At 38.0% G+C, this 23153-nt stretch overlaps 1 protein-coding gene across 1 annotated transcript in view; it reads right to left on the reverse strand.

Moving 5' to 3' along the window:
- Nucleotides 1-22276, reverse strand: part of LOC144195634 (semaphorin-4C-like) — a 71269-nt gene extending 48993 nt beyond the window's left edge. The window contains exon 1 of the mRNA XM_077715406.1: nt 21699-22276. The gene's annotated coding sequence lies outside the window, so the exon portion shown is untranslated. The remainder of the gene's footprint in view (nt 1-21698) is intronic.
- Between the last annotated feature and the right edge of the window lie 877 nt (nt 22277-23153).

Genomic DNA, 23153 nt, shown 5'->3' on the forward strand with positions numbered 1-23153 from the left:
CACTATTGATAAAGATGGTGTCTTTGAGTTTACACTATTTGTTTTCCAATGATGATTCTACTCCTGAAAAACTAAAACTGCACGTTTCAGAGAATTTAGTCAGAAATATATCATTTCTATGGAGAGCTATTTGCTATTTTGATGCCTTTTCATTAGAATGTGACCAGAATTTTTATTTTTTTTAGCTAAGGGAAAGAAGTACAGTTTTGAGCAAAATCAAGTAAAACTTTAATTTTTATTATTACTATTAATCCTGGGTTATTTGTAATTGGTTATTCCCAAGAGTTATTTTTAATTGGTTGGCATAAAAAACAATTTACCCAGAAAAAGACATTTCAAACTAAACAGTTATTTTGTGCTCCATTGAATGTTGTTATGGTCTCCTTGAATAACGTTAATGAAATGTTTCACTATGTAAAATTCATTAAATAAGCATGAAATATGTAATGAATAGTAATGATTTCCCAAGTAAAGCATTTTTTCCCCCAATTTTACACATCCAGTTATGTTACTGATTTAATCACTCATGTTAAAATTTGTCTTTCCACTTCTTATCATTGGAAATGACCAGATAGCAGTCATCAGCGTTTACCCCTCACTGTAAAGTCCGTTTTCCCCCAACTAAACATAAGAAGAGGACCTCCATCTGAAATAGCAAAATTTGACCCTATATTATATGGCTGGATGATAAGAAAAGTGTTTTTATAATCATTATTATGATAATAAGTACAGATATTAATCCTGGAAGTTGAATAAAACCATTCATTCACTAATTATATCTACAAATATGTATTGTGAAGGATGTGAATCATGGTAATACAAATCCCATGCTGTATATACAGTAATTGTATTATTCCTAATGCCCTGTGTAGAATTTCAACTTGACTGACTTATAAAACCAAGTAGAGATAAAAAATATTCATATAGTACATAACAGGGTTGTTTTTCCCCTAACAAATTCACTTCAATTGCTGTATGATAGTTGAACTTTGCGTTGAAAGCCAGAATCTCTTAGTGACAACTTGCTATAAAATAAAAACGTTAAAAATGATAAATGTACCCAGCCGGTTATTAGCACCAAAACACCTGGCAGACATTTAGTAACACAAGGACTTTAGTAAAAAAAAATATATTGATGAGTCTTCTACAGTATTGGCCACATGGTTTTAGAGTTAGGAAAAGAATAGATTTATAGTTTTGGAACTTTACAACTTAAGATGGCTGCCATGGTGACAGCATTGGGGTTGTAAAATAAATAAAAAAAAACATGTCACGAACTTTGTCCAGACTAAATAAACTGCAACTTCATACCCGCGTGCTTCCAGGAAAAAAACACGAGCTTGCCACAGGGATGATATTCAATGATGTCTAACGTAAACAGGGTCGCAGATTTTATATTTGTATGAGAACTTTAAGAGTTTTCCGATGTGAGCAGGTACAGTATCCGCAAAATCGGCCATTTTGTCCTAGCATAACAACGCAGTTAATCAGATCAATGGATCATGAGACAAAAAGGAGTCATATCCTCGAGGATTATCCTTGTAACATCCACGTGAAGCCAGATTTCATGCATGCAAAGATGTTTGTCCACAAGAAAAGAAGTTCAGCCTTCTGAGCCTGCTGCAACTAAACCAAAGATAAAGAAAGACACAAAAGAGTCTAATACTCAATTATTTATGTCGACGCAAATAAAATAGCTTCTCGCAATGATTATTTTAGCGAAGAGTGGGTGTTTAGAAAGACAGAAAGAAAAACATACACTGAGCAGCTCAGGTTATTTATATTAATGAACTCCGACAACAAATAGGCTCACATTGAGACCCCCCGACACCCCCCTCCATCTTGACTTTCCTCCTCAGTTCCTTGTGAAATGACACTTGCCAGACTGACACAGTGGAGGAGGGGTGCCAAACCCAGCTTTGTTGTAGGCAACATGTTCGTTCATCATGGTTCTCCTTAGGGGGGCATTATGTTTTCTCACCTGGCACTGATTAATGCGACTAATTGACAACTAATCGGTTAGCAAATGAGTTGACAACTATTTTGATAGTTAATTTGTCTTTTTTAGAGACATTATTGACCCAAAAAATTGCCCAGAATATTTTGTGTGCCTTTTTATGGCGTATATTCATCTAATTTTCTTTTTCAAAAATGTTATATTTATTTAATTAGGTTAAAAATAGGAGGAAAATTGAAATTATGCCCTAATGTTCCAACTGCTGCCCTCTGGTAGACGCTATAGGTCCCACAAAGTACGGACAAATAGGCTTAAAGACAGTTTTTGTTCCCCATATCCATCAGGACTCTGAACTTGCGGTAGCACGACACACAATCCCTTCTGTGTAATAACTTCAGGGTGAGGTAATATGATAAGACGGTGGATCTGCCTCCTACTGGCTGACTGCAGGTAAGTGAAAGACAGTGAGAGGTAAGTGATCCGCTCGGGGGTGATGCGATGTATCCATAACGGCAAAATGCCAAATTACGAGTCCGATATTATCACTTATTTGCGTCTTTTGCCAAAAAAAAAAACCACACACATTGTGGAGAGGCACTACCAATTTCGTCATACTCAGTTTCTGTGTATGATGATGATAAAGCCTATGTCCAACTATTCTTAATAAAAAATAAATACATTTTAAATTAGTAAATATTACTTTTTTAATTCTCCCTTGTTATGTGTTTTGAATAGAGTAAAACAGTAAATATTCCCATTTTTTTAGCAGTAAATTGTATCTTTTTCTAATATTCATCTATTCAAGTAAACTAAACTGCGGTATAGGGTAGGAAGTCTGGCAACACATACACATACACACATGCACACATACTATCCAACATTGCCAGGAGACAACATGTCAGTGATCTGTCTGTGTGTAACAGTGCAGAGCAAGTGAAAATCTATGTATGTGTGTTTCAAGGAAGCAGAAAAAGAGGAAGGTTGGACAGAATTGGAAGGTTGGCCTGCACACATGCACTAAGAAGCACTAAGGAACATGGCCCCGGCTCATTTGTTCCCACTGACAGCAGAAGAGAGCGATGGATCTCTACAAGATGAGCCTGAGGGAGGATGACAGTTGTGTGTGTGTGTCTGGCTACTTCAACTGTACCTCTACAAGTGAGCATAAGTGTGTCTTTTCGGTTTTAAGTGATAGTATCGAGAAAAGGACAGTACGCTGGCTTTGTAGAGGTCAATCTGCCACATTAAAGCTTGACCCCGGAAACAGTCGCCAAGTGGCCCTGAGCGATTTCGCCCACACTTGATAATTCACCGTGAAAAGGCCCTATGTGTAACAGAGACTTTTTTGTTTGGAAGCAGGTGCTCGCCCTGAAAAAAAGAACTTTATTAAAAAACATACAAGGGGCTGATTTTTCACAATGTGTGATGGTAAGCTATGGTGATGTGGTGAAGTCCAATCAGGATGTGTTAGTTGAAATTGTGCAGTGACTCTTATTTAACCAACAAGATTAAAAAAAAAAAAAAACTAAAAGTATGTAAATCAGTTATAAGTATAAAACATTAAATTGATTGGTAGTTGATGACCAAATTTGCAAGTTATAATTAAGGTATGATGCAGTTAGAAAGAAAGATTTGGTGAAAAAAGGGAAAATATCTGACTGAGATCAGCATGAGAACGGATTGATTCAACTTTTATGTATTTAGTTAAAAAATATTGAACTGAAAAGTCAATATTCCCATTTATCTTTATTATATTAAGTCTGTATTATTGAGCAGAAGTAAAATATGGTGTAATCTTCATAGTTGTAGCAGGATTTTATAATTAAAAAAAGCTATATTATGATTTTTTGTTTAAAAAGAAAATATAATAAACAGAGAATGTGAAGAAAAGTACCAAACATACGCATTTCTTTTAAAAAGTGGCAAAAATATTTTTTAGAATGTGACAAAAAGTAGCAAACCTAATCATTTCTTTAAAAAAAGTGGCAAAAATAATTTAAAAAAATTAAAATATGAAAAACAGTGCATGCAAAAAACTGACTAACAGACTTATGGCTTAGAAAAATATGAATATGAGGTCACTTCTAATTTTACTATGAGAATCTGCAATAAGGGCTATAATACTATAATGTTTTAATGTAATGTAGAAGACATTTATGGGAACATTTGTTGAACTCAATTTATATTAATTTAGCTCGAGGTCACAATGACTTGCGGGTTTGAACTCTCACTATAACTATACTAAAGTAATATCACACTGACTGACATTTTGAAGTACTTTAGTGATAAGCAAAGTGTTACTTGCATAGCTTCAGACAACTTTCCATACAGCGCGTAATCATGCATTCTGATTCCCCTTTCATAACTGTTAGCCTAATATTCTTATTCACTGACATCACTCAAGGCATTTTGGATGTCGGAAATGAGGGCAATGAGGAAAGTTGTGCTCATGAATAGACCCATTTGATTAATTGTTGAGCTCTCTGTGATGAATGAATAAAAAAAGGACGCCATTATTATGGATTCAAGTAGGAATTTTTCTTTGGTGTCTTATTAACAGTGTCCTCTGGCCATTCTAAAGAAAGCGAAGCAGCCAAATGCAAGACACATGACATCCCGTGACGCTTCTTGTTCAATTACATATAACTGTGAGGGTTGACTACTCCATGGCAATTTAAGGCTGAAAACTGATAAGGACGTTGCCATGTGAGGCAACAAAAGTACAGTATGTTCCTCCAATTGGAGCTTCAATATAACGTGTCTGTTAGAAAAAGGGTTGAATTATAAATTAACAGCAATATTAGAAAAAAATATATCTATTGTGTCGGATTGTTTTTTTTGTTGTATTTCTCTAAATTGGAAAATTTGAGTCTGGTCCAAGAAACAAATTACAGAAAAGTCTAGTGCAGCATGGGCAAACTACGGCCCGCGGGCCACATACGGTCCGTTAGGCTTTTTAATCCGACCCGCCGACGCTGTCCAATTGTTGTTGTTTTTTACTCCAAGATGGCGCCATCACGCAGAAGCCAGTGGCAGTAGGTCTGTCCACTCTTATTTGTTTTTCAGGTTTTACAGCCCCTCCCTTTTTTTAAATAACATTTTAATATTTCTTAATACATTCCTTTTTACTTTACTTTGTACTTTTTACTTTAATGATGAGTGATGAGTATGTTAATACTTTAGTCCTTTTTTTTCTGTTTCTGTTTCATTTGTACTGTTAACGGATGCACTTTTTTATATGTATCGTATCTTGTGCTGACCTGGCCCATCTGTCAAATTTTTAAAGTCAATGTGGCCCCCGGGCCGAAAAGTTTGCCCACCCCTGGTCTAGTGACTCTGAGAAATAAATAGGCTTACTTGTATAACTTGTGCAGCGTCACATCATGTGAGTCTCAGCACATTGCAAAGTGTTTTATGTTTATAAGTTCTTGTTGTTATGTTGCTATGTGTACAGTCACATCAAATTTCCATAATATCGCACACCAATATAATTGATAATTGATACACTGCGCTCATGAGATCTCGTATCGCGGTTTGATCATTATTTTTGATTGATGCAACTGTGTTGAACATTTCGGCAAAATCTACGAGTACTTTTTTCCAAAATGAATTATAATTCCAGTTGTTTTTGTCGTATTTCTACTTGGTTTAGATGACAACGTAAAATTGGAAAGGAAACAAACCCAAATAATCTAACATTTTCTACGATATGAGTTATCCAAATGGAACCTTCCAAAAAAAATCACCTCCATATTTTTGAGTTTTCTCATGATTCCATAATTAATGACATACATATGCTTACATGATTAATGGCTGGTAAAAAATCAGTATTAACACACAACACCCTATTCTACAACACAACAAACTTAATGAGCAACAATGACTATCTTGTCAACACAACAGGCCTGTTGCTATGCTAAACCATGTCAGGACATTAAAATGATATGCTTGACTGTTGATCACCGTCTTACAATGTAATCCCATCCAAAGAGCCAAATTCTCCCCGCCTTGTGGTTTATCCTTGTCAGAGTGGGAAAATCTTACTAAAAAGTGACAAGCAATAAAAAATAAAATAATAAAAAAAATAAAAAAAAATTCTAATCTTCAAGCTGGGCTGTCAGCTTTCACCGCAGATTTATTATTATATTTTCTTAATAGGCTCCAATAGCTGCTGTCAAACGTAAATGAACAGTACTCTAAATCATAGGCACAGATGGTTACATATATCAGCTTTACGGAATTGTACTGTATTATCAAGACATATTAATCATGAAATATTTATTGCAGGCGGCTTTATGTGATTGTTGAAATTCCAATTGCTTTCACACTAGAAATATTTAAAGGGGAAAAGTAGGACATTTTGTTGACGCAGTCGGAAAAAATAGGTAAGTATGCATCTCCAATTTGGTCAAGTTTTTAATGTATCTTATTTTACTTTTTATTTTTTATCCCTTCTTTTACAGTGTGCTGTTCAAGCCATTTAATGAATACTATTTTTCTGTCAATGCTTCCATTTACATACTGTTTTTCAGTTTTCCTTGGTTTCTTGCTGAGAAGATTCATACTTCCCCAATGGGAAATAAAAAAAATACAGAATCCATCATTGTGAAAATACTTTTTAGGGTGTTGTTTGCTTTATTTCCACTTGTATGCTTGCTTGCTGGGTCTTTTACAAAATAGAGAAATACTTTGAACTCATTCTTAGGAATCATCCAATCGGGTGGCTCTTTTTATCCTTCAGCCTATTTAAATGAGTTTGTCACTAATCGATTTAAATGTCAAATGGACGAATGTTTACTTTTATTGTGGTCATAAACTTGAGATAAAGCTTTGGTGATACTTTTGATGTTGGCTTGATTCATTGATATTGTTATAAATCTGCATAGCATATTTCTTAATCACATTAGAGACTTTTTAATTGAATTTAGATGTGTTTTTCTGCAGTAAGTCATTTAATATGTAACATGTTTATCGTTGTTTACATGCAAGATTTAAGATGGATTCCTTATGGTCCACTAAAAGGAAGGATTTTACTCATTTGCAGATTGTGACGATTTGCAGCAGACTGCCGTAAAAAAACGAGTGCTTCAAATGAATATGACAGCTATTATGCTGAATTAAACATGAAAAAGGAAAAGGAACGTGCTTCTGTGGAATAGAAATTAATCACTTAATCTCCCTCTCTTTAAAAGTAACCAAATAGGTCTGTCTCTATGTTGTTTTTAATTCAACTTAATGGTTTAGATGGTGGCAATACTCCAAAAAAAGGGTTCTTTCATTTATTTATCTGTTTGAGGAATATCAAGGCTAGAAAATTATCAAGAAAAGCAAACAAAAAAATCTTTTATAAACACACATCTCCCAAAAAGTATCCCAAAATCTCTGTGGCCATGTAAAGCCAAATTCCAGTACCACCCTTGCCTTTGGGTTAAGACTTTCTAAAAAGGACCCAGCATTAGAGCCAGAGTGTAATTTGTCTTTTCCACTGATATAAATAGCTCAAAAGAGGTTAAACGCAAAAAGACTAGTATTTATTGAAATAAATGAGAAGGATCAGTGAATCTATTGACCAAAATTGTTTTAAGTTAACGTTTAGATTTAAAGGAAACAGCTGCTCAACCTTTGTGTCCAACAAGCAAATAAATCATCATCATAGACTATAACAGCATGCAATTTATACTTAATCTTTTTGCTGCAGCTGTGTGAAGTTGCATATCCAATAGGATGACAATGTTTTTGAACGATTTGTATCGATGTGTTCCATTTTTATGCAGAACATTTTTGCCAATTTATAAATACAGGTATAAACGCACTGTTTACCTTGACGGAAACACAAAGACATTAGGTGTACCCACATGCGCTAATTCCCATTCCCAATGAAGCCACAAACACACAAAAAGAGTCACACCGGCTCAGTGAAACAAAAGCAGAAGCACACACAGACATAAAAGCAAATGCATACAAATTAATGTAGAAAGACAGTGTAGTGTGGACCTGGCAGAACACACAGTACAGTCACAGTCAGTTGTACAACGTTCAAGTAGCCCAAACAGATAACAATTCAACCTTGGTGAAGCCTAAACCTGAAGCAATACTCCACAGTGGAAAGCAGCTTACAAATGGACAATGTTGATTCTGCATAATAGATGAGGCGGTCAATCGCAGCGCACAGCAGATGGAGAACAACACGACTGCACATGCAGCAGAAGCTAAAGACAAATTACACACATGGACTCACAGGTATGAGCTCAGGTAGTTGCACAGATAGAAAAAAAGGGGACATATATGACAGAATATTTTCCCATTTTCTCAAATTAGTGCGCATATAAGCCGAACTGTCATTTTTTTTTAACGGCAAATACAGCGTCTGTGTGAGAAGGTCTCAATTAACAATCTGTTGCAGCTGTTGCCCTCTGGCAGACACTATAGGTCCCACAAATACGGACAAATAGGTTTAAGGACAGTTTTTCCCCCACATCCATCAGGACTCTAAACTTGCGGTAGCACAACACACAATCCCTCCTGTGTAATAATTTCGGGGTGAGGTAGTATGAAAAGATGTTGGATCTGCCTCCTAATGGCTGACTGGAGGTAAGTGAAAGACAGTGAGAGGTAAGTGATCCAATCGGGGGTGATGTGATGTATCCATAACGGCAAAATGCCATTTACGAGTCCGAAATTATCACTTATTTGGGTTTTTTTGCCGAGAAAACGCACCTTATGGAGAAGTACTACCAATTTTGTCATACACAGTTCTGGATATGATGACAATGAGCTAAAGCCTATGTCCGATTATTATTATCATTACAAACTTCTCATCTGCACGGCCACTTTCATAATAAATGACGACTTTTAACTGCTTTTTACCTGCTTTTGTATTCGAATTCTCTACTCAGGAATATACAAAGAAAGAAGACACACTTCCACTCCTGTTATCCATCAACATGTCAGGGGATCGCTTGGTGTAGAAAACTGCAAATAACTCACAAACAAGCATGTCTCCACTGTAGACACACACATACGCCGCAGCTAAGTGAATTTCAAAATCAATTAATTAAAACGCAAGGCCATCTCCTGAGGGAGTGAAACACAAATTGTTTGAGAAATCTAACCCTGGTTTCCCAAATCAAAGATGCTGGGCTTTAAAAATATGAAAAAGTGGATGAATACAAAGTGCTTGGATACCTGGCTGTTTATTCATCTCAAAAAAAGGAACCAATTTCATTCATTTCATTTAATTTGGTAAGATTCGGCTTTTAACTCATAATAATCGTCATTTTTGCATCAAGCAGGGCAGATTTGATCAGCAAAGACATTGTGAGATGGTTTTAAATGCATTTAATGGAACCCCCCTCTCCTTTCCCCCCATTTTTTTTCTAACTGTCTCTTCTGATTAGTTTCAGACCTTTTTTAAGAGGAGTGATATTGATTATTTGACACAAACAGCCTGAAAAAAGGTGTGTACGTGTGTTTGTGGTTTAATGCATTTACTACATCTTGTCTGCATGGTTTCAGGCTAAAAATATATAATATAAAATCTAGACTTTCCACCCTTGTCTTTTACATAAAATGGAATAAGCAAAAAAACATTCAATGGAATACTATCCTGTCAATTGTGTGCCATATTTTTTTTTTCCTAACGCAAAAAAATCTTGGATAAAGGTTCAAAACGTAGCATTAGATGGTCGCAATGTGTCGATTTCCTCCAGAAAATAGTCATAAAAACAAGTGAAACATGGAAAGAAGCTGTAAGCAGTAAAATTTTGGGTACCAAGCATGAATACATTTCGAAGTTTTTTGTCGACAAGTTGAGCCTCAGGTCAAAAATCCCATTGATTCAGAACATGTGCTCGACTTTTGCATCCTAATTTTCGAGTATTCGGTGAATAGAGTCTAAACTATGTAAAATCGAGATGACGAAGAAACTCCAAACTCATCATAGCATGCCTTTAAACCCTTTGTTTTGTGCATCAGTCAAGCTGGAATAGAAAAGGGCCTTCCCCAAACTGTTGCCACAAAGTTTTAAGCAAAAAAAAATAAAAAATCAACCCAAAATGTCTCACTCTTCCCACACAAGACTGACCACAGCAAGCCATGTTTCTAATTCATATGATTTTTGTGGCTTCACCCTAAACTTCCCTGCCTCCCTTTCACTTACCCAAGCTTTGACTTGGCACTAACGATATCCAATTCCAAAATATATCGATCAGCTGAAAACGAACGGGTCTTGCAGAACACAATTATTATTTACTGGATTCCACAGTGTGTCTACACAGTCAACTGCATGAATGGCTTGACAGCCTAAAGCAGAAAAGGTATAAAAGCCCTTTGGTATAAAAAAACAGACCACAACCATCTTTTCTTTTCTTCTGTCAGTGCGCCTGCAACTCACCTGGCAACCCAATCTTGTTTTCTCTCCCTGTCTTCAACCCACAAAGTGTTCCGTGTCTTTCAGTTTATTTATCTCCATCTATCTGTCACCTCACACAGTCTATTATCATCCAGCTAAGAGCAATGGACTTGGGAATAGAGCAACACTAGGGCAGTCCAACCACTAAGGGTCAAAGGTGAGTCTGCAGTAGAATTAAAGGCTGAAAGACTGTGCCACTCTTCCAATACGTTCGTAGCACACAATCTAGACTAACACCTTCACAACAGAATTATTTTTTTTTATAGCTGCAGCTGCTGATACAGCTGGGCTCAAGGGAAATGCGTGGGGGTTGTTGTCTCACGGTGGGCCCAATAGGACGTAAACCAGTGATAGCCTTATTAAACCTTGGGTTAAATAAGCCTTTAAAATAAAATAATTGCCCCTTTCAGTCTAAATTACGCTGTACATGAAAGCCTCTTTTTTAAATAATTTAGTTTTACAAACTGACACTGGAGAGAGTTAACAGTGTATATATTGCTGGCCCGATGGCAAATTGAAAAAAAAAACATGCATAAATTATAGTCAACACCATGTTAAAAAGTTCTGGAAAGGACAAATACTGGGAAATACTGTTTATAGAGTTTAGGTCTGGATTTCTGAGGTGAGGAATCCAGACAGATCGTATTTTTTTCTCTCAATTTCTTAAAAAAAGAACGAAAGGCACCATAATAACCGTGCTGTTTAGTCAAAAGAGAAATAAGTAACAGTAATATGTGAAGGAAACGAGCATGTTAAATAAACACTACGTGACCGGACGTTTGGTCGCCGGATGTTTGGTCGGCGGACGTTTGGTCGCCGGATGTTTGGTCGCCGGACATTTTGGTCGCCGGACGTTTGGTCGCCGGACGTTCGTTCGCCGGACGTTCGTTCGCCGGACGTTCGTTCGCCGGACGTTTGGTCGCCGGACGTTTGGTCGCGGGACGTTTGGTCGCCGGACGTTTGGTCGCCGGATGTTTGGTCGCCGGTCAGATGTACTTAGATATTAAACAGTACTTAGATATTAAACTCCCTCTCTTAGATATTAAACTCTCGTGAATATAATTTTAAAAGCTGGCTTCAACAGTAAACTCTCTGTCACCATTTTGATCGGTGACCAAAAGACCGGCGACCAAACGTCCGAGCACCTGTGACTACCAAGTAAACTGTGGGGAAGAACAACTTGGTAAAGTAACACTAAAATCTATTTCGTATTCTCCAACCAAACAAACAAAAAATATCAGTCAAACCTACACCAACAGATTTTTTTTTAATCGCTGTCTAATGTAACCATACAACTATATTGCATAGAGTGCATGCATTCTGAAAGTAGATTTGCATATATAGTAATCCATTTTCCACCTGTACTTGCCCTCCAGCATGAAAAAGCCAATATACTATTAAGGAGAGAAGTTTGCAACGCCGGCAAAAAAAACAACAGCAATTTGGACAAGATATGTACTTGAGCTTTTATCTGTTTTTGGAGTAAAAAATTGGAGCTATGTTTCATAAACCTTTGTAAGGACGCAGAGGCAAAGAGAGACAAGGAAGAGTCAGCAGATGCTGTGAGCACTGTATCGCTTACTGCCTAATGAAGAAAAGCAGCATTGGCTTGTGGGATCCAATGTTTTTAGACTTGCTACACTGGCATCCTAGAGGTGGAATCTAATTAGTTAGGCACAGGGAGGGGATTGCATCTTACTTCTTTCCCATACTACAATACGGCTTTGTCTTTGATTGTTTGATCATAGATAATCTCAAAACAAATTCTGAGGAAGAAATAAACCTCAAACATCTCAGGACATCTTTTGAAACCAACTGAAACTGTGTTTTAGCCTTAGAAATTTGGATGTAGATTTAAGAGTTCCATTAAACTGGGTGACACTTTCTCTCCAGTCTCTGATTGGCTATTGTAAACGAGAATAGAGTCTTTCCTTTTACAAAAATGTCAAGTTAAACAGTAAAAAGATACTTTTGCAAGGGCAAACTTTTCCTTTTCTGAAAAGAAGTTGATTAACAATATGGTTTGGTTGAACATTGTGATTACAGAGTACATCATTTCACCTTTTAGAAATAAAAAAACATTCATTTTTTTCTTTTAAATGCTAATTTTTGTTCCAAACATTTGATATGAGCTTGGAGTTCAGCAAGTTCAGGATAGGTAAATGCTTCAATTGAAAGCAAGGGCACAAAAGAAAATGTGTAGTCAACCTTCAAAACTTTAGAAAAACACAGTTTGGAAAGGCAATAGGTTGTTCCAACTTCCCAAGGCTGAGCAACGCCCACACTTAAGCTCAAGGAAATGCTAATTAAGCTCCAGTTGATAAGCCTGGACTGGCCCCTTGTATAGTAGTACCTACCCTGAAGAGAGACCATTAGCCTGGATACGAAACCTACCCGTATAAGCATCCGTTTACCAGCCTGCCTGCCACGGGGTTACGATTTATTATCTTTTTAAAACTTTACGAGGCGTTAGCATGGATAGGGCTGCATGTGCATTACAGTACGCGGGGGCGCTCATGCAGTGTGTGCTACTGGCACTTCCTGCCACTTACGGGCAGCCCCACAGTAGGGAGGGTCTGTTAGACCAGAACAATGCCAAAAGGCCCTGTCGTAAAAACAAAATACCATGCTCTTGATACCACAATGAAAATACACATACACACACACATACACTCTACTGGTTGACTGCACCTATCTGGATGCATAACCAAGGGAAAAAAAGGCATCGGCTGAGCTGCTGAGTATGCAAAAGCATTCAAAAATACACAGAGACGTACAAAGAAAAAGTGCCAGTGACTTTGAACAAAATGCATGTCAGCATTCATTGAGATCCGAACAGCTTTGACGTGGCACCGCAACCAAAATAATAAGACAAGAATACAAAAACAACACACACACACACACACACTCACATGGCCTTAAAACTTATACTGAGTCAGTCCAAACAAAACTCCACTGAGCTCTCAAAACGCCCCCGAAAAACAGTTGGCTTGCGTACCAAATTTCCCACTGAGAACTTTACCATTTCTTCCCAATCAAGCTTATGGTTCGCAGTTGTAGTCACGATGGGTGGATGCAAAATAAGGAATAAAACTAGAAGATGCAGTAGAGTAAAAATGGTGAGCGACATAATGGTTTACATCAGATTGTACTATTACTATTGGAAAAACGTTATAATGAAATTTCCTCAATCTACAAACAAAAAAGAACAAATTAATCAATCCATATCTTTCCAGACAACATTTTTCACATGAGAACATGTTTTTAACACCTTTGGGTTGGTTGGCGGGCCGCTTTAACGTCAACTTGATTTCAGGTGGGCCGGACCATTTTAGATATAATATTTAGATTTTTTTTTAAATATAAATGGATTAAAAGAACTGGATTAAAATCCCTGAATATTCAGTTTTTATAGATCTAAAACAATGTTTATTTTAGATTTTTAATATATCTTTAGATTTTACAAAATGATTTTTGAACTAAAAAGACAGAAAAAATGACTTAAAAAATACAATTATTGATTTAAAAGGGGAAAAATCAGGAAATGTAATATACATCTATACTTTTAATTTTAATTTGATCCTAAAACAGAAAGTCAGCACTCATGATTTACTTTCCCGGGCCACATAAAATGATGCGGCGGGCCAGATTTGGCCCCCGGGCCGCCACTTTGACACACATTTCTGTAATCTATTCAAAAGGATGTTTCCAGTAAAAAAAACTAGAGCAGGTGGCATTGAGACCCAGACAAAATAAAACTTCTCGTAATACTGGTCTCCAGCCACTTATCTTACCTCATATAAGGTATATCGTAAAAAACGGACCTAAGAGTGGAAATCCTACAGTGAACAGTGAAAAACCCTGACGCCCATTTTAAATCCTGTAATGTCAATGCGGCTTAGAAAACGCTGATGAAATGACCTCCCTGACTAAAGCTTTATAACTTTGCACATTTTGAGAGAACATTCAGATCAGACATAAATTGTAACATTTATAGTGGTACACATCTTAAAAGGTCAGTACTTGTGCTTTTTTTACAAGGGTGAGCCAAAAAATATTCGCTTTTAAAACAGTCTGGGAATAGCATATGATGATAGGTAAAAACATTTGTTATTAAATCGAATGAAAAAAGTGATGGGTTCTATCTTAAGAGACAAAAAAATGAAGCCACGACTGGTAGAAAGCAGATGGCCGACAGTGGTCAGCTGGTAAGAAACAAACAGGTCAGCCCTCTCCGCTACTTCCATCTAAGATTCATACATTATGCAAAAGTGCATTCACTTGGAAGAGCCCCAAAAAAGCTTCTATATACACTTCATCCATAGCTTCCATATAACCAACCAAACATGTCTAATAACAGTCGCAGGATTAGGAATCAATTTGTTTAAAAAATGACACCAATCAGCCTGAAAATTACTAGTCAGAAAGAACAGGCTTATCCCATAAAATATTCAAATTGTAAAAAGATTGGCTTGATCTGAGTTTGTATACCCTATTTTCACGACTATAAGGCGCACTTAAAAGTCTTAAATGTTCTCCAAAATACACAGTGCGCCTTATATATGGAAAAAACAGAAAACCAAAAACGAAAAACCACCACTGTCGGATATTAAAAAAACACAAACGCCTGAACTGAAACAATACTGTTAAATATGCAGATGCCATCTTAGTTTACAACATCTTCCATCATATAGCTCCTCCCCCACTGCAAGATTTTATACAAAAAAAATCCAAAAAATCAACAATGACTGGCTCAAGAGGTGACTGTGTACTGAGTGCTTCGTACCTGGAAGTCAGTAGCAATTACAGTATTTTCACGACTATAAGGCACGCTCAAAGTCTTACATTTTCTCCAAAATAGACAGTGCGCCTTATAATCCAGTGCGCCTTATATATGGAAAAAATGTAATTCATTGAGGGTGCGCCTTATAATGCGGTGCACCTTATAGTCGTGAAAATACGGTATTCTTCTAATTTGCCCCAAAGAATCACTCTAATTTGCCCCAAAGAATCACTTGGGTGCGCCATATTGAATTTTCCATTGGTATGACTTCCATGGAAAACAGTCTACCCTGGAGGTTTATTAATTTATTGATTTCTTCAGGAACAAGGTTTACATCATTCATTGAAAGCAACAAATATTTATTAAACCATATGCTTTATAATTTGAGTCTACAAAAGCCTTTTTGGAAGATTATACCGACTCCAATTCATTTAATTTAACTGAATTGATTTGCTTCTACTGGGACATTTAAAGCAAAAAAAAGCAGTGCAATTAGAGACACCATACGGTTTATTACACTACTTTCCCGAGGCACATTGGCTTAAAAAAAAAAAATGCTGACCGTGCACTTGTCTGATCAATTCCATTTGAGCTCTATGAGTGCTAAGTGCCTACTCTCTGGCCATGCAAAAAAAAGGACCCCGGTAGGCTACCTGCAGTGAGGAAAAACAAGTACTTGGAGGGATGTACTGACGGATAAAGAGAGAGAGACAGAGTCAGACTGAAAGAGAGAGAGACAGATCAAAGTGAAGTATAAGTTGCTAGAGGAGCAAAAGCGTCTTGTCTCGCAACAACTGCAATCACAGCCCCTGCCAAAATCACAGGATTCTTCATCCAGAGGCCTGACAGAAATGTCTCAACAGGCGTTAGTTAAAGTGCTCGGAGTGGACTGCAGTTTGTGCAGTGTACTGTGAGAAAGGGGTCGAAAAGCTTTTGATTTGACTGTAATATCGTTTCCTTTGCTCTGTGTTCTTTGTGGAATTTTTACATAACTCTTTCGGATGTGTATTTAAATAAAAGATGTCTCAGCATGATGATGAATTGCCGTTCAACACCACTTTGGATGACTTTTTTTTAAAACCAATTTCTTTCCTGATAACATCAGTAAACTCATAACAATACCGCAGTCAATGTAGAGGCAGAATATGTGATACAGTTTAACCTAAGCTAAGATGCAATACATTAACTCAAGGGTCGGGAACCTTTTTAATGAAGAGAGCCACAAAAAATTCATATTTTCCAATGTTATTCCTTGCGAGCCATACTACGAATTTAAAAGTCAAAATACATACATGTAAACAAGTGCCTTTTCAAATTTTTTTTTGTAATTTCACCACTTTTAAAGTGGAAAAACATGAATTTTCTTTAAAAAGATTCTTATGCTGTTGCTAATCAATCAGAAGATGCATTCCAGAAGAGTCTACTGCAAAAAATATGAAGATTAAAGCAGTTCTAGATGTAATATCTCAGTTCTGTCACCAGCAATTTCCATATTTTAACTCACAGGTTAGCAAAGAGCCAAATGCACCCATCAAAAGAGCTACGTGGATCCCAAGCCGCAAGTTCCCTACCCCTGCTATAGAATATGCATTAAATAACTAAATAGTACAAAACAATAAGAATTGGAAAGGTCTAACTCAGACAGTTACGCGATATCCATTATTTAATATCAACAAGATATGCTTCTACCCGAGCCATAGGTCCTCAACCCCTGCTTTAACTCTTTAAGTATCTTAGCTGTGTAACGGAGTACCAGATGAAGTGTCTAGTAAGTGTATGCACCTTCATAACGAACCAATCAGCAATACCAATAACACGGGCACATTCAAGTACACCTTGACAAATCCCATTATTGTAACAAACGGCTTGTTTGCCTGCATCTCTAAACATAAGGCTGTCCAGCCCAACCTTATCTCCAGTTGTTAACCCGCTGGCAGAAAACACAAACACACACGCACACCAAGATTTCAATGTGCACGACCCATCTGTTCAACTCTCCAGACTTGCATCTGGCCTAGCCTGAACTATCGCTTGGTACATGTCACAGTGAATTTGCATCATACTTTACAAAAGACGTGTGTGCTTTTTTAAATGTCTAAATTAAATTCATCAAACCATCAAGGGTGCAAGCCCTTTGTCTTTGATACTTCTGCTGCTCGGCAAAATGTTTTTCATCCTTTCAAACTATATTACTGTATTTTCACGACCATAAGGCGCACTTACAAGTCTTAAATTTTCTCCAAAATAGACAGTGAGTCTTATAATCCAGTGCGCCTTATATCTGGGAAAAAAACTGAAAATTAAAAATGAAAAACAACCACTGTCGGATATTAAAAAACACAAACGCCTGAACTGAAACAATACTGTTAAATATGCAGGTGCCATCTTAGTTTACAACATCTTCCATCATATAGCTCCTCCCCCACTGCAAGATTTTATACAAAAAAATCCAAAACATCAACAATGGCTGGCTCTAGAGGTGACTGTGTAGTGAGTGCTTCAAACCTGGAAGTCAATAGCAATTACCATATTTTCACGACTATAAGGCGCACTCAAGTCTTAAATTTTCTCCAAAATAGACAGTGCGCCTTATAATACAGTGCGCCTTATATATGGAAAAAAAAATCATTCATTGAGGGTGCGCCTTATAGTCGTGAAAATACGGTATATCATTTTGAGACATATCAGGCTTGAACAAGGACTGAATAGGTTGTGTGTGATCTTCAGCGCAAATTGTTATATAAGCTGGAAAAGTCCTATTATCACGGGAGTTTACTGTGAATTCAGCTGCTCGCCACGCGGACTGCCGTATCTGTTGCGTTGACGTGATGCATGTGACACACTGATGACAATTAAACATAGAGCAGGCAGGAGACATCTGGCACAGAGGCGATGTAGCGGACATGATGCAATGTTGACCCTTTGGTGTCAAAACACACAGTTTCTGTCACATAGAGTATGTGTACACATGGGGAAAATTGAAAACCAACAGAGGTGAAGGCAATAGGATGATGCGCACTCACGAACAGATGGAGAAACTCCATTGGGCGATATTAATATCATGAATGTGTGTTTAGTTGACTAGTTAATTTCTAATATGAATTTTAATGAGATGGATGGATGTCGCGTAGATGATGTTGTGTTTTCTTCTTGGAACTTTAAACAAGATGAGACTACAGAACCTTTTCAGTCGAGATATGCGGTACAATTGGACCTAATTTTCATCGTGACCGGACGTTTGGTCGCCGGTCAAATGTACTTAGATATTAAACTACTTAGATATTAACCTCTCTCTCTTAGATATTAAACACTCTCTCTTAGATATTAAACACTCTCTCTTAGATATCAAACTCTCTCTCATGAATATAATTTTGAAAGCTGGCTTCAACAGTAAACTCCGTCATCATTTGATCGGCGACCAAAAGACCGGGGACCAAAAGGTACCAAAAGACCGGCGACCAAACGTCCGAGCACCAATTTTCATACATGATTCATTAATTATCCCTTCTGCACAGTTGAAAAACGACTTATGATCAATTCATTGTTTTGTACTGCAAATGGCTGGTGACCAGTCCAGGATGTACGCAGCCTCTGGCCTAATGTAGACCAGTACTGACCCTTATGAGCATCTGAATAATTGAATTGAATCCCCATCCATCATAGTACCAAAAGAGGGCTGTGTTTTTCTAATGAGGGAAGCTATACTCAAGCAGGCAAAAACTTGACTACATCCGTTTGTGGTTACACAAGGACATGTTGTTATACTTTGCATGCATCCACATTTCTAATGTGGGAAAATCATTTTCTTGTCATGTCAAGGACTATCAATGTACTCCCTTTAAAGGGAATGACATATTCACACTGATTGGTGTCGAATGGAGTAGCACAATTGATGAAACGGAACTACAAGAACATGTACACTTATAGACAGGTCTGTTGCATGTGGTCTTTTGGTCATGGGACTAGTGAATATAGATGTATATATTCTAAGACTAATGCATGCTTGGATCTGCGAGTGTGAAAGAGAAAAAATACAAAAGGTACATCAGGCAACATGGAAAGGAGGCTAGCTGTCAGGATGTGGAGCCTATTGTGCGTCCTACAATGAAGATATCAAGCCGGCAGGAGTCCTATCGACGCTCTCCATTGAGTCATTAACATCCGGGGCCAACTGCTACCTCCGTGTCAATGTGTGTGTGTTGTGTATCGTGCAATAAAAAGTGGATTTTAAGGATTTTCTCTCAAACTGAGAATCATTTGCATGACAGGGGTGGGTGGGGAAGTGATTTACTACCTCCTGATGAAAGCCTTCTTTAACCTTTCTCAATCTAACATAATCTACTCTGTTTATTCATACACAAGGATTAAGTCTATTTTTAAGGGGTTTTCCAATTTGACTTGACAAATTACAGAAGTAAACAGAATTTGGGATGGATTATCCTCTGTAACGGCAAATCCAAAACTGTGAGCAACCACACGGGATATTGAAATACACTGGTTTTATTCAAAATCCTTTTGCTAACTTTAAATTGTTACAACTTGCTCTCATTAGGTGAGCTAACCCCTAACCCTGTGAGATACAAGGTACACCCAAGATTGGTCGCCATTCAATCACAAAACACTAAATCTTCAATGAAACTAACATTTTGGGACTAAAGGAAAACCCATAGAAAACCTCTACAACATTTTCACTGATAAAATGAACTGATGAGAACCAAAAACCAATGTGACCCTATTTCACACAGGAAGTAAACTATAAATTCAAAAAGCAGTCAAATTAAGACATCCTACCTCCTCCATACCATAAACATTACTGTCTATGGCAACCAACCCCCTCCCCAGGAAACAAAAGCCTCCGCCCCTCCCACGTTGTCTGTTAGTTAACAAGCACTGGCACCATTCGGCTTGTAAAAGAAAGCCCCTCCAAGCCACCACTTTTTTTCTCGTAAGAAGAAAAAAAAACCTCCTTTCTGTCCATAAGTGGACGCCTGCCCCCACCTCCATAATTACAATAATCACTCAAGCAAAGCTAACCCTTAATAAGGCACTCATTTAACTCATTGGCTGCCAATGACGGTGCTCGACAGCCAATCCATTTTCACTACTGACAGTAGTTGACCACTGCCATCTCATCTCATTTTCTGAACCGCTTTATCCTCACTAGGGTCACAAGGGGTGCTGGAGCCTATCCCAGCGGAGTTCGGGCCAGAGGTGGGGGACATCCTGAATTGGTGGGCAGCCAATCGCAGGGCACAAGGAGACAAACAACCATTCACGCTCACACTAAGGTCAATTTAGTGTCCAATCAGCCTACCATGCATGTCTTTGGAATGTGAGAGGAAACCAGAGTACCCAGAGAAAACCCACACAGGCCCTGGGAGAGCATGCGAACTCCACAAAGGTGCACCAACCTGGATTTGAACCTATTCTTAGGCCGAAACGCTAACCACTCATCCACCAGGCTGCCATCTCTCTTAAATAAAATTGATTGGACGCCTAGCAACATCCAATCCAACTCAAAGATTAACACGCACAGCCCTTCTTCCCAATTTAAATGAGTCAGAACACATAACATAAACATTTGGAATAATATTAGAGACCATAAAAGAGTATATTTCTGTTTTTACTCATTTTACATGAGATTTTTTTCTTTTCTCCACATATGTGGACATCACAACTCGGGTCATATAGTCACACTTATATACTAAATGTCAATATTATGGCGGCTGTCCGACTCACTGTGTTCTGCAATTGGCTGTCCCCTGCTGGTTGCCAGTATAGTTAGCTGGGATATACTTCAGCACCCCCCACGACCCATGTGAAACTAAGCGGTTCAGAAAAATTAATGAATAAGATTATGGTCTAAATTAAATGTGATACGAGTGTTTTTATGGGATTAAAGCATTTATTTCAAGCACCAATACCTATAAAAGGGCGAATACTTTTTCCCATTGAGACAAAAAAGAGGGACAACAGGTCGTTAAATCACAAAAATATGTTTCTTATGATTTAAATCGACATCTAACGCTATTTCAACGGACAAAAACGAATTTCAGAGGACATCCAGGATGATGACTTTCCCCCACTGCGCTTCAATCAAGAAACCTTATACTAGTCGAAAAAGCATCTCCAAGATAAGAAAACTGTTGATTTAATCAGTATCAATAAAAAAAAGCGACCAAAAGTTCTCTGACAATCAAACTCGAAATGTGTCAACATCCTAATAGACCATCTCCAATAGACAAGACAAGGAACAACCAATCTAGCAATCCGAAAAATAAAACATCTCTGACAATTCCAATTTAAAATGATATATGCTTATGAGTTAAATCCTCTCCAACAGCTACTGACCGCAGTGCGCTTTGTTTACACTGCGCTATGAATGGACATAAAGTTGTACCACAACGAAAGACCCGAAAAAAACCGTTACCCCCCAAAAAAATCAAAACATCAAACATGCATACCATCGCTTTCCATGCAGCACATAAAGAAAACAGGTGAGATTCAAACACATCACTATAAACCATCACCAAGAGGACAAAACTTACCTTTTTATGACCATTTCAACGTGTTTGATTGAAGCGATGCTGCGCGTTTCTTCAACCGAAGACCCCAAACTGTCGCCCTCCTCCTCTTCTCCTCTGAGCAGCCGTTTAGTTTCTCTTCTTTTTTTCCGAGTTATAAATCATTCCACATCGTCACCGATGTCCTGTTGTCTTGTCGTTTCTCCTTCTTTAGTCTCCTCTGGCTATAAAACGACGTAGAAAATGAAGGGCTTTTAGATCCCAGTCATTTAGTTTCTACGTCGAATCGGGGGCTGTGCGCTTAACTCCCTCCCAGGCTTTGTAACAGGAAACTAGAAGGAGGAGGAAGAGGAGGAAAAGGAGGAGGAGAAAAAAGGGACAGAAAACAGAGTGCGATTTTAAAATCCTTAGTCTTAAAGGAGTTGGAAAGATCGCATCTCGAGAAGTTCCAGAATGAAAGCATACGTCGATGTTGCATGTGTCGCTGTGGCAGCCTCAAAAACGAGTGTCCAATAGGGAATGTGCGTGCATTTGTGTGTGCATACGTGTGCATATGTGTGTGCGCGCGTATGTGTGTGCTAGAGCGTGTGCTTCTACTGCACGCATCGCAGCAGGACATGGGTGATTTTTTTCTTCTTCTAGGCAGATATAAATGGATCCCCGCCCATTGGACTCTGTGAACAAGGACCCCAACACAGTGGCGAGGGGCCCCCAGTGGTCATTAGCTACCCGGTGAAGACCACTTCCTTTGTGTGTGTGTTAAGCGAAGGCTTGTTCAGGAGGCGCTCCCCAACCTGCTGTATGACCTTTATTTTAACACGTCCCTGGTCCCTTTTCACAGAGTTCCAAATGAGCAATTGGCAAGGGGTAGAGTTGGCACTGAAGTTTAAAAAAATAGGATTTTAACTCATTGGGTTTTCTGTTTCAGAGTCAGTTAAAGTTTAATTGGACCGATATCGTTGTTAGGGGTTAGTTTTAATTCATTTTCTATTGTTTTGGGGGGGATTTACAGGCAGATTTTTGTGTGTTACTCACTTTCTGCTGATTTTTGGTGAGTTCCTGTTAGTTTTGGGGGATTTTAGCATTTATTGTTAACGCATTAGCTCAAATTGACCGCACAGTTTTGATGCCAGGGGTCGACAGACTGAATAAGACAGCACACTTACTCTCAGAACTCACAAAATTCTAGTTTTACGACACCTGAGTCAAAAAAAAGCCGGGGATCGGGCACCATAATGGGCCACTTTTGGCCCACGGGCCATATGTTTGACACCACTTGATGCCAGGGGTCGACAAACTGAATATGACAGCACGCTTACTCACAAAATTCTAGTTTTACGGCACCCTGAGTCAAAAAAGCCGGGGATCGGGCCCCTAATGGGCCACTTTTGGCCCACGGGCCATATGTTCGACACCACTTGATGCCAGGGGTCGACAAACTGAATATGACAGCACGCTTACTCACAAAATTCTAGTTTT

This window comes from Stigmatopora nigra, chromosome 4 (assembly GCF_051989575.1).
Source record: "Stigmatopora nigra isolate UIUO_SnigA chromosome 4, RoL_Snig_1.1, whole genome shotgun sequence".
Lineage (NCBI taxonomy): Eukaryota > Metazoa > Chordata > Actinopteri > Syngnathiformes > Syngnathidae > Stigmatopora > Stigmatopora nigra.